This window comes from Ambystoma mexicanum, chromosome 2p, assembly GCF_040938575.1.
Source record: "Ambystoma mexicanum isolate Mex_15411 chromosome 2p, UKY_AmexF1_1, whole genome shotgun sequence".
NCBI lineage: Eukaryota > Metazoa > Chordata > Amphibia > Caudata > Ambystomatidae > Ambystoma > Ambystoma mexicanum.
The window spans coordinates 219,919,603-219,932,103 of record NC_090923.1 but is presented as its reverse complement, the minus strand read 5'-3'; positions in this window follow the sequence as shown (position 1 = coordinate 219,932,103).

Below are 12,501 nucleotides of genomic sequence, written 5' to 3'. Positions count from 1 at the left end.
AAACGGGTATTACTCCCCTCACCATTCTCAGTGTATGGCCTGTCCTGCCACCACATTGCTTCTTTGGGGGACAATGATCACTCCCTCCTCTTCCACAATTCCTGCTCTTCTGGTGATACCGTCCCTGCAACTCTATGCCATGGGTAGTGCATTAAATCCCTCCATCATCACCATGTTCTGTACACTTGTGTATTTATTGGGGCAGTTGCAATGTCACATACTGCTGGGAATATAGCTGCCCTTTTTGCTTCTAAATTAGTGGCCTCTTTGCTGTGGGATATCATGTACACACCTCTGGTGTGTGTTGCATACTTTACTATAGCAATAGCAAATGGAAATTCAAGTGCATCCATGAGCCTTTCTAGTAATGTTTCATGCTGTACTGGTGTGCCATCCTACTGGAAACCCGTCCTTTTCCAACTTGACACTCTTGCGTGTAATGCCAATGTCATGTAGGCATAGTTGAAATACACCATTTCCCCCACATCCTCATGTGTTTAAAGCACCAAAATCAAACATACCAACTTTGCCGCTTTCTCTGAAAAATGTGATGGCAATCTTGTGCTTGTTACTATTTCTGTCATTCTCTCCTGCCTTCACTACTGCTGTTCCACTGTGCCTCTCTCTAGAGCTCTAATCTATCATCGATGACCCAGCAACAAAGAGAATGACCACCCCTCCTAGGGTATTTCCCGTGACGTAAGGTACATCATCATAATAATCAGTCTAGGTAGTAATTATGTACATGGTCTGCCTCCTCTACCTCTTCTGCTATGAATCTGGCTGGGTTAACTACTCGGCACCTGACAAATTGATTGATGGATTTGATATAATCACTTCATAGCCTGAGGCTCTCTGTGTCATCAATGTAATTTTGGGCTTTTCAAGGATGGGGAAAAAGAGCATGTTCAACATATAATGTAACTGAAAAATCCATAGTTATGCTGGCTGATTTCTCAATTGCAAAAGCTTCTGCTGCCAATACTCGCTCACATGGGTAATGGCCTCTCATTAATGGATCTAAGATCCCACTGTCGAACGCTAATGGTTTATATCCCATATATGTTTTCTGTGCAAGGACAACCGTCATCACTACTCCATTTGAATGGGAAACTAGAAAAAATAGTCTTCATTTTAATCAGGAATCCCTAACACAGGAGCTGTGCTACTTTCTATCTTCAACTCATCAAAGGCATCTATCATCTTGCCTGTACAGACTATGTCACTTTTGTCTTTCTGTGTTTCTTTTAGTCTTCTTAAAAGTGGCCGGACATAGGCACTGTAGTCAAAGACCTATGCCCTACAATAATTGAAAAGGCCCAGACATTGCTGTCATGCTTTCACTGTCTCTAGCTTGTGTGTTTTGGTGATTGCTTCTGCTCTTTCAGGTGTCACCTTCCTCCCTTCTTTTATTATTAGCTGGCCTATGTATAGGACCTCCTCCTGACAATATTGTAGTTTCTCTTTGTCAACTATGTACCCTTTTTCTGCCAATACTGTCAATGGTTTCACTGTGTCTTTCCTACACTCCTCCTCCATGCAGCTGCCGACTAAGATGTCATCCACATATTGGATGATCGCACTGTCAAGTTGTACATTTGCTAAGGCATCTGCAATACTCTTTTGAAGTCAGAGGGTGATTCACAGTACCCCCATGGCAAACAGGAATGTTGCAATCAGATTCTGGGATAGGTGAACGATGTTAGATATTGCAAATCTTCAGACAAGGGATTTGAAAAGAAGGCATTTTTTAAATTGATCATTGTAAAATATTTGGCTGTAGACAGTATATTACATAATATCGGTGGATTTGGCACCAAGGGTAACTCTGCCTCAACAATATTATTCAGGGGGCGTAGATCCTGTATAAATCTCCATACCCCACTGTTGCCTTTTTAATTGGATTCACTGCCATGTTACATGCCGATTCTGAAGGCACTAAGGTGCCAATAGCTTCAATAGATACCCTTGCCAGCTTCCTTTGACATGGGATACTATTTTCCTCATGGAAATGGCTCCCTTCTTCAGTTTAATCTTGACTTATCCTACTTCTTTTTATAGACCAACATCATATGGACTGCTGGTCCATAGTGAGCGTGTTACGTGTGAAGAAAGGATAGCATATTTTCTCATCAATAACATTCTCTGGGGAATCTCCCTGTCCTTAGTTTTAAAATCGTATGTGAGACTGATGCTAAACATCACTTTGTCATCTGAGTCCTCATCTGTAAACAATTCTTCATCTGTTAAGTCAGTCAATCTATGTACCAAGTCAAGCGCTATTACTGTGCACCAAATTACCCCTTCGTTGTCTACTACATGTAAAATTACAGTGTCTCTTCTTACTATTGCTGCTTCTAGCTCAGTTTAAATTATCTGCCCTTGCGCCACGTCCATGATCACTTATGGTTTCAATAAAAACTCTGACAGTAACCTCAATAATTGTTCCTGTATTCTTGGAAGCCATGCTAACAACATGTGTACTCCATAAGGGAAACATTCTGGGTCTAGTGGCACTCCGCTTGGTACTTAATGCCATTATGAATTCTTGTGCATTCACATAATGGATCCCTGGGGTAGAACATATTATCCCTTTTTCAGTAAACAAGATTGCCATGATTACCAATATGTTGACTGGTGCCTTGTGGAAATATAAAAATGGCATATCCATACCGTGTTCTCCTATGGTTATGGGTAAGTTGTCTTTGAAAGAAACAGTTGTCGTCGATCCAGAAAATCCTTGCGCATCCAAGGAAATTCCGGACATTGGGAATGTTCCCTCTCTAACACAGGTTCGAGTTGCCCCGTATCTATCAAGAAGGAACATGTGTTGTTGCTTATGGTCCCCCCAACCCTTGGCTCCTCTAGTGGGTCTGGTGTAATCGATATGATGGAACACATCAAGTCTTTCTGTTGGTGGCACTATTGTAGGTACATATTTAGTCCCATGCCATTGAAAGGGTTTCCTCCCAGTATTGTCACCGCCCTTATTCTAGGTGTAGGTTCCTGCAGCAAAATATTCATGTTCCATGGTGTCACTGCATTCTATTGTATTGGTGCCTATGCCTCTATTGGTAATTGTTGTGTCTGAGGCTGTATCTCATGTTGCATCTGTTTTAGCTGTAGTGCTTGTGTCTGATACTGTGTGTGAACTTGCGCATAAAAGTCTTGTAGTTCCACACTATTACAAGGTGGGGGTAAAATGACTGCCAACTTTGTCGTATTCCTCCCCCACTTCTACATACCTGTGCAATGTGTCCTGTCTTCCTGAATGTTCAACATTTTGGTGGAGGCCCACCAAACTGTGGCAGTCCCCATTAAACCCCACTCCTGTGGGGCTTGAAATCATAACCCTCTGCCTCTGGGTGAACCCTGTCCCTCTCGGGGGTAATAATTATAATCCCCTATTCCCACAAAGTTCCCGTTCAACCCTGGCTGTATCTGTTTCACTTCCTGCCTGTTGCAATTTCCCCCACTATTTGTTAACAATGCTCCTTCTACTGCCAATTTAGATAATAGATGTTTCAAGCCGGTATAGACATAAAGATTTAATTGACTATTTGTAAAAAAAACCCTGACTTCGGTACAGAAAGGGGGGTCCTGAATTCAAAAGAATGAATCCCAAGACCCTGTTTCCAAGTCAGTGTGCAGGGTGCAAAACAAAGTTCCCCATTGACCACCTCTATTTTAAATCAGAAGTGTGAAGCCTTGTATTTCATTTGCATGTGAGGTGGGAAAAACAAAATTGCCCTTTTGTTATCATTGGGCTCTGACCCAAACCACAAAGCCCTGCCTTTTCTTTTTAGGTGTGGAAAAACGAATTTTCCCATTGTTTTTCTTTCCCTCATATTGCATCTGTAGTAATAAGTGCAAAACTATGTTTTCCCTTGAATCTCTGTTCCAAATAGTGCATTCTATCAGAGCCCATAACGATTTCCTATTGTATTTCCACTCTCTTCCACTTGCCTTCAATTCAGAGGGGTCAAGTCTAATTGATGTTTGGAGGGTGGGGTTGTCGGGAGAAAATGTATTATAACCAAATCAGCAATCACTGTGTGCCTTGAATTGTCTTTTTCTGTATTGGTGAGTGATTTGAAAAGAAAGCTGTGGGAAATTGTGACTGCAAATCTTAGTATTATCTCTGTGTTGGTGCCATTACGGAAGACATTTTTGTTCCTGTATTGCCACAGCATAGGTGGCTGATGTTAGTCTGTTTGTCAAATTTGGTTTAAAAAATTAATAAATCTATATTCTTACTACTCACCGGCCTGGTCCATGGGGGCACCAGGTATTTGTTGGGATTGTGTGTGGGACAGGTTGGAAACCTAACCAACTGAATCAAAATAATAGTGCTTTGCTGTGCACCACCTTGATTGGGGGGAAAGGAACTTCCTTAGTTGAGTGTGACTGCGTAATAAACCACAACAGGTTTCAATAATATATGATAGTATTCCAATATAAGAACATACTCATGTTTGCTTTGCATGTAATGCCATTAATGATACCATAAGAGCACATGTCTAAGCTGGATGTGACAATATATGCCAGTAGCCCATGAATGCACATACTCCTGTTGGCTTTGGCATTAATAACCCATGCCACAATTAGAAAACATGTCCAAACTGGCTTCAAAGTATGCCAATCTAGACATGTAAGAACAGTTGTCATGCTTGCTTTATTATAGATGCTCAGAAAAAAATTAAAATGTCATGCCACAGTTCAAAATAGCTAGGCTGGCTGCACAAAAATGGCAGTCTAGCCACCTAATTACGTGCTTGCTGTACCATAGATGAACAGTGCAAAATGTCATGCCACATTAATAAATGGCTACACTGACTGAAACAAAATGCCAATCTAGCCACAAAACAGACTTATCATGCATATTTGCTTTATCATAGATTCCCAGTAAAAAAATGTCATACCACAGTAAGAAATGGGGAGACTGGCTGGACCAAAATGCCAGTATAGCTATGTAATACCACATATCATGTTTGCTTTATCATAGATTTCCATTAGAAAATACCAGCCTAGACATGCAATAAAGGTTATCATGCTTGCTTGCTTTATTATAAATGCCTAGTAAAAAAAATGTCATGCCACATTAAGCAATGGTTAAATGGGCTGCAATGGAATGGCAATCGAGACACAAAATAATACACATCATATGGGCTGGACCAAAAATGCCAGTAAAATATGCCGTGTCATGGTAGGAAATGTCAACAATGCCCCTGTGCTTTCCTGGCCCACCAGTGCCTCGCTGGCACACATGATATGATATGATAGGTTATTTATAACGCGCTTAGTACCCAGGGGTTTCTAAGCACAGACCTGGGAATCGAACCTGTGTTGCTCTGTGTCGTCTTGCTTCCAAGGCGAGCGCGTTGCTGCTAAACTATCTTCCCGAGACTAGCTCAGCCACATAGTCACCTTCATACCCATTCACCCACTCATACTCCTTCTCTCATACGCACACCCAGAACATTCACACTGCATTCTCCAGAACATTCTCTCTCACTCTTTCTCTCTCTCTCTCTTTCTCTCTCTCTGTCTCTCTCTCTCACACACACACACACACACACACACACTTCTAATTCACAAAACGACCTATATACCATTCACATGCATGTGCACATACTAGAGGTGTAAAGCGGCGTACAGGTAGAAATACTGTGCACCTTTTCCGATAATAACCATTGCGTGATCCACATTGGCTTACCGAATTGGAGTGTGTGGGCAGTGACACCTTAGTAATTCGGTACACATACGCACACAGTAAAGATTGTAATGCATGCATGGTGGCTTCTATGCTACACGGCATCTGGGAGTCGGAGTTTGTGCTCGAAATGTACTGAATGCAAAGCTACCAGGCCACCAGCCAGCGAGGTGAGTTGCACACTAAGCAGAAAGCACAATAAACACGAACAGGCCGTGGTTGTGGCTGCGAGGCTCCACCAAAGATCAGATTCGGAGATTTGCGACACAAGTGCCTTGCTTGGTGCCTTGGCAACAACATAGAACGGTATGTTGTACCTTATGTAGGAAGCAGAATAAACACTCTTTTCTTTAAACCGACCTTCGCGTGGGCAGCTTCCAAAGTGCCAGGGTGTAGTATAATACCTTCAATGAAGACAGGAGCCTCTGATCTGGTGACGATGTATTTATTTACTTAACCAGCTTTGGGCCGCATGCAGACAACATGTTTGGATTAATGATAAAGGCCAACGGGCCTAAAGTGGTAGAGAGAATGCTGCCATGATGAACTGTGTCCAAGTCATGTAAGGAGCGGGCCCCGTAGCAGGAGGGCTATTCAGGACGCACCTTATCGCGTCCTCCGCTCGTCCCGTAATGTGCGCAAAGCGCGTGGAGGCGGAGCTTGATCCCGCAGCGATGTCTCTACACATCTCCCCTTTTCAACGCACATCAAACTCATTGTAAAACATAGTCATTATATCTCACCGGTCTTCTGTGTTCCCTTCTGGGACGATCAACAGTCTGGGTGAAATTCTCTTGTTGCTCCTGATCAGGATCTTCACCCAATGGTTCCGGTTCCGGTTCAACTTCTGTTTCACCCCTCTCTCTGTCGTCTCTTTCTGGTTCTCTTTCTTCGCCTGCTCAAAAATCCCTTTCGGTTTCCGCTGGTGGTATCTCTGGGGTCTTTGCTCTTCCTCTATTCTTCTGGTATAATGCTACTCTTTCTAGATTCCACGCTCGCCCGTCTTCCGTGCGGATGTGGTTTGCCCCTTTGTGAATCACTTTGATGGGTCGGCTAAACAGAGACCCTGTGCTGTGATCCTTCTTCGGTAACTGGATTTTGACCAAGTCTCCCTCTCCGATGTCTGACGTCTGCTTGGTTCTTCTTCTTCGATCGCTCCATGATTTCATGCGTGCCTTGTCGCTTTCAATTCTCCAGACTACTTCCGCCATGTCCACCGCTTCATCTTCTCGTATTTTCGACAACCATGGTGGGATCAGCGTGGATGCAGCACTCCTCCCTCTCAACATTTTGAACGGGGATATTTGGGTGATCCCATTCGGTGTGAGTCTGTGGGCTGCTATGGCCTCCTTGGTGGTTTTGAGCGGGTCCATGCCCGAAGCTGTCGCCAACTGGATGGCGCCTTTTATGAATCTATTGGCCCTTTCGACAAGCCCATTTGCTTGTGGGTGATACAGGGCCGCTTTCTTTTGTTTTATGTGGTTTCTCTTTAAGAACTCCTCCATGTCTTTCGAGACTAGTTGCACCCCATTGTCGGTGACTACTTCCTTGGGAAGACCTTACCTCTGAAAAATTTCTGTAAGTACTTCTATAACAGTTGCCGTCGTTATGTTCGGGACGAACGCGGCCTCCACCCACTTGGATAGGTAGTCAACCAGTACTACACCGTACCGGTGTTCCGGTGCCATTGCTTCCAACGGTCCTATGAAGTCAATGCCGACCTTTGACCACACCGCTTCTGGAGTTTCTGTGGGTATTAGGGGTGCTTGGCGAACCTTGAGTCTCTTGTCACTGTTGAGGCATTCATGGCAACGTTCTATCATGGATCGAATTTCCTGGTCCATGGATGGCCACCAGTAGGCCTCTCTCACTCTGCGACGGGTCATGGTGTTTCCCAAGTGGCCCGCGTAGGCTCTACCTAGGATGATTCTTCTCATTCCTGTGGGAGGAATAATCTGGTCTGACTTCATGATTATTCCTTCCGTTTCCGATAGTTCATCCGACACTTTCCAGTAGGGTCTCATGCCCTCGGGTAACGCCTTTTCACTTGGCCAACCTTCCTTTGACCATTTGCGGATCATGGCCATGGTGGGGTCTTTTCCATCTTCCTCTTCCCAGTGTCTCTCACTGAGTTCCAGGTACTCTGGCGCTCTCACGTCCATAATCGATGCCACTATGCATTCTCCGTGGAGGAAAGTGGCGGCTTTATCCTTACCCTCCGGCAGTCTCGACATGCAGTCGGCTTGTGAATTTTTCCAGCCTGAAATATGCTGGATCTCAAACGTGTACTCTTGCAGCTTGGCTGCGATGCGTGCCAATCTGGGCGTGGATACTTTTGTGCCTCCCGGGCTCAGCATATGGATCAGGGGCTTATGGTCAGTTACCAACTTGAATTTGGTGCCCCATACATATGTCCTGAAATGTTCCACCGCTCATGCGCAGGTCAACATTTCCTTTTCAATGGTGGAATAGTTCTGTTCGGCCTCTGATAATGCTTTCGATGCAAAGGCCACAACGTGTTCAGTGTCGCCTTTCTTTTGTGTTAGCACTGCTCCCAGCCCATAGGCACTGGCGTCGGTGGTGACAACCGTTTCCCACGCGGGATTAAATGGTTGGAGGCATGGTGCTTCTACGATATGCTGTTTTATCTTCACCATCGCTGTCTTTTGGGGTTCTTGCCACACAAATTCCGAGCCCTTTTTGAGTACTTCTCGAAGGGGTGCCGTGGTTTCGGAAAACTTTGGTATGAACTTCGCATAGTACTCAGCCAGCCCCAGAAATGACCTTATTTCCTCTTTTCTGACTGGTTCCGGTGCTTTAATGATTGCTTGCATGAGATTTTGTTTGGGACTGATCCCTTTTTCTGAAATCTTATAACCTAAGTATTCAACTTCTTTCACTCCGAACAGACATTTCTCATAGCGTAACCGCACACCAGCTTCTTGTAGCTTGTTTAAGACAATTCTCAACGTGGCGTCGTGCGTCTGTTCATCTTCCGCATACACGAGGATGTCGTCCTGGAAGTAGACTACATTTTTAACTTTCTTCAGCAAGACGTCCATCATGCGTTGGAACGCCGACGCTGCCGATGACAACCCGAATGGCATCTTGGTAAATTGGTATGTGCCAAATGGAGTGATGAATGCCGTGAGGGGTTTCGATTCATCATGTAGCTGTATTTGGTGGTATGCATTCCTCATGTCCAGTTTCGAAAATATCCTGGCTTCTTTCATTAACAGAATGAGTTCATTTATGCTTGGAAGGGGGTAGTTATCGGTGATGACTTCTAAGTTTAAGCTGCGCAAGTCTATGCATACCCTGAGTTCCTGTGATTGGGGTTTCTTTATGAGCACGACGGGGCTCAGCCATTCTGATGCTTCGATTTCTTCTATAACGCCCTCCATTTTCATCTTTTCCAGCTGACTTCTAAGGGTAGCCCTTGCCGTGGCTGGTACTGGCCTCGCTCGGTGCTTTACTGGGACAGCATTCTTTTTGAGTATTATCTTGTGGAGAAAACCCCTGATGTGCCCCGGCTCCTCAGAGAAAAGTGTTGGGTAGTCGCTTTTGACCACGGGTCCTCTCGTCACCTTGACTGACGTGACTTGTTCCTCAGTGCTGGGATCCAGTCTGATTTTCAGCTTGTCCTGGTCGTCCCACCCTAGCACTGCTGGGCCTTCGTGACTGAAATGGACCCTGGTCGTGGTTTCCCTTCCTTTGAATTCAACTTTGGCTTTGATATATCCTAGTAGTTCGACTGACGCCCCTCCAAACACCGTAGGTTTGTGTTTCGTTGTGAGCACTTGCACCTTTTCCTTTCCCACCATGTCCTTGTACGTGCGAAGGGGAAGGATCGTTAGATCGGACCCTGAATCTGCCATGACCCTAGTTTCTATTCCATCAATCTTGATCACGCAGTGGGGCTTCTCTCTCCTCGCTCTTGTGCTGTTAACCATGATGACAGTGGGTCTCCCTTCATCTTCGGAGGATGACTCTTTCTCCGGATTGCGATCTGCATTGATGCTGGAGACTTTCTTGTTCCTCCACCGACACACGATGGAGAAATGGCCAATGCGTTTGCAAATAGAGCACTCCTTGTCTCTGGCTGGGCACTCCCTGTCAAACGCCAGGTGTTTCGTGCTGGTGCACCTGTGACACTTTAGGGGTTCTTTTCTGTTCCCTCTCCCTTCTTTCGTGTCAGCGGCCATCCTCTCTTTTCTTGCATGGTAACCCACTGCCTGTATTTCTGCCGAACTCTGGGCCCCAGTGAGCTCCTTACGTCTTCCTGCCGTTTCTTCGACTGCCCTGGCGATCTCAATCGCTTTCTCCAACTGCAGTTCTTTTTCGACAATAAACTTATCTTGGACCTTCCGGCTGTTGGTGTGGACGACCAGCATGTCACAAATGAGACTCTCCGCGTTGTTGCCAAAGTTACACAGCGCCGCCAATTCCCTCAGCTTGGTGACGTAATCGTCAACTGGTTCAGATATTTCTTGCTTTCGTGTGTAAAACCGTATTTGGCGGAGCACTGTGTTCTCTTTACTGGCAAACCTTTTAATGATTCTCCTGACAGCCTCCTTAAAAACATCGTCATTGTCGCCAGCCACTGGTATCGGGGTGAGACTCTCGAATATTCTCTGTCCTTCCACTCCCAGGGCATTTAAAAGCATGGCCCTGCGCCTAGCCACTGAAAATCCCGCCCCTCCTAGCGCCTCCACATATGTCGTGAATAGGGGCTGCCATTGTGGCCATGGAATGGCAGGCCTACCTGGAGTTTGGAGAAATGGCGGCGGTGGCGTTGCTCCTTGCATGTTCCTCCGTGGGTTCTGGTGGTGATCCTCGTCGCCAATTTATGTAGTATAATACCTTCAATGAAGACAGGAGCCTCTGATCTGGTGACGATGTATTTATTTACTTAACCAGCTTTGGGCCGCATGCAGACAACATGTGTGGATTAATGATAAAGGCCAACGGGCCTAAAGTGGTAGAGAGAATGCTGCCATGATGAACTGTGTCCAAGTCATGTAAGGAGCGGGCCCCGTAGCAGGAGGGCTATTCAGGACGCACCTTATCGCGTCCTCCGCTCGTCCCGTAATGCGCGCGAAGCGCGCGGGGGCGGAGCTTGATCCCGCAGCGAGATCTCGCGAGAGCGCGGGCTCTCGCGATGTCTCTACACCGGGGCATGCTGCTAACGACGTGCAGCGTGTGTAAGACTAAAAAAAACAAGTGTAAGTTTCCTTTCCCTGAAATAAAGCACGGGGGGTTGCTTGCACCAGTCCTCTTGAGCCCTTGTGATCCCACACTCGGAAAGCCGGGAGGTCTTGCAAGAAAGTGCAAATTGGTAACGAGAGTTTGTAGATCAGATCAATAATCGGCTCATTTTCCTCTGGGCTGTCACTAAGAGGGATTACATGGGATGGAGAGGACTGCTGAAAGGCAAGCCGCATATTTTATTTCACTGAAAAAGATGTTGAAGGTGAGTATTTTCTTGTATTGCTTAATGTCCATTCAGGTTAGGTGGCAGCCAGCAGTGAGCGAGACAGAGCTGTCTGGCTCGTTGCGTAGAAACCTCCCCAGACCATATCAGTGTAACTGCTTTGCCAGGTGTTTTGCACAGTTCCAGCCTCCAGTATATGCCACTCGTTGACAAAGCATTGAAACTTGGGAAGGCCAAGGGCTTGGTTGTTTTGTTTGTTCTGTCTGAGCAAAGGACAGTGGAGGCTCCAGGTGCTCAGGACCTGGTGATTTATAGAGTGCACCCTGACTGCAGCTGCCTCCGACATCAGCAATAGACGTAGTCGTTTTTTCCCTCGGCACACCCAAATTAACTGGACACTAATGGAGTGGACTTAGACAAGGTGTGGGGTGCGCTCTGGGCTGTATTGAATGAAGCTTCTCGACTTTGCTCTTAAAACAAGACAGGCGACAGTCTGTCCGTGTATGCATCATAACCCGTGCATCCGTCCATTTGGACCCATTACATAGCAATTGCTCATTCCACCTTTCCCCCAAGAAATGTCTAGAATGAGTCTTTGTTCTTGTTTTGGCATAAAAAGGTCGCAGATTTATTTTCCACAACATCATAAAACCAAACTGAACACATTAGTGGAAATAACTCTGAAGATGCGGCGACTGCTCTGTGTCCAACAACCTGCTTCCCCCTTTCATTCCAAACGTCCAGCATAGGCCCAACTCTCCAAACCCTTTGCGCCTGAGCCTCGCATGCCCATGCAGGTGTTCCTGGGCGGGGTGAGTGCCGTTTCCTTGGGGGAAGCTGAGCCCTTGTTGTTCCAACCAGACGCCCCTGCCGCTTCGGCTCCCAAGGGGCGCTGGTCTGAGAAGAGCGAAGACCCTTCCGGCTTTCTCCTGGCTCATTCGGAGTCTGTCTCTTGTGCTTGGTTTCCCAAACATCGCCACACCGCCTCGCCGTCCTGCGACGTCGACGACCAGGCTTGTCTGTTCCTTGCCCTAATTGTAGGGTGGGTGGGTGGGAAACGAAATCCTCTTTATGGTCCATGCAGGCAGGCGTCCTTCTGCCAAGGCTGGATGGAAGCTACATGCAGTAAGGAGCCCGCACAATATAAAGGGGTTGCTCCACCCCTTTCTTTTGTAGCCCTTTGCAGGCTTTTCCCATTTCTGCCGCGCTTTCTGCCGGCACCTCCCCCTCGTTCCAAGGGGGAAGGGGGAGGACAGGAGGAGGACACCGCCCGGGTTATCGGGGTGCCTCCTCCATTTTCTTTGTTCTTGTTCGTCGTCACTGTCATAACCCGTGCATCCGTCCATTTGGGCCC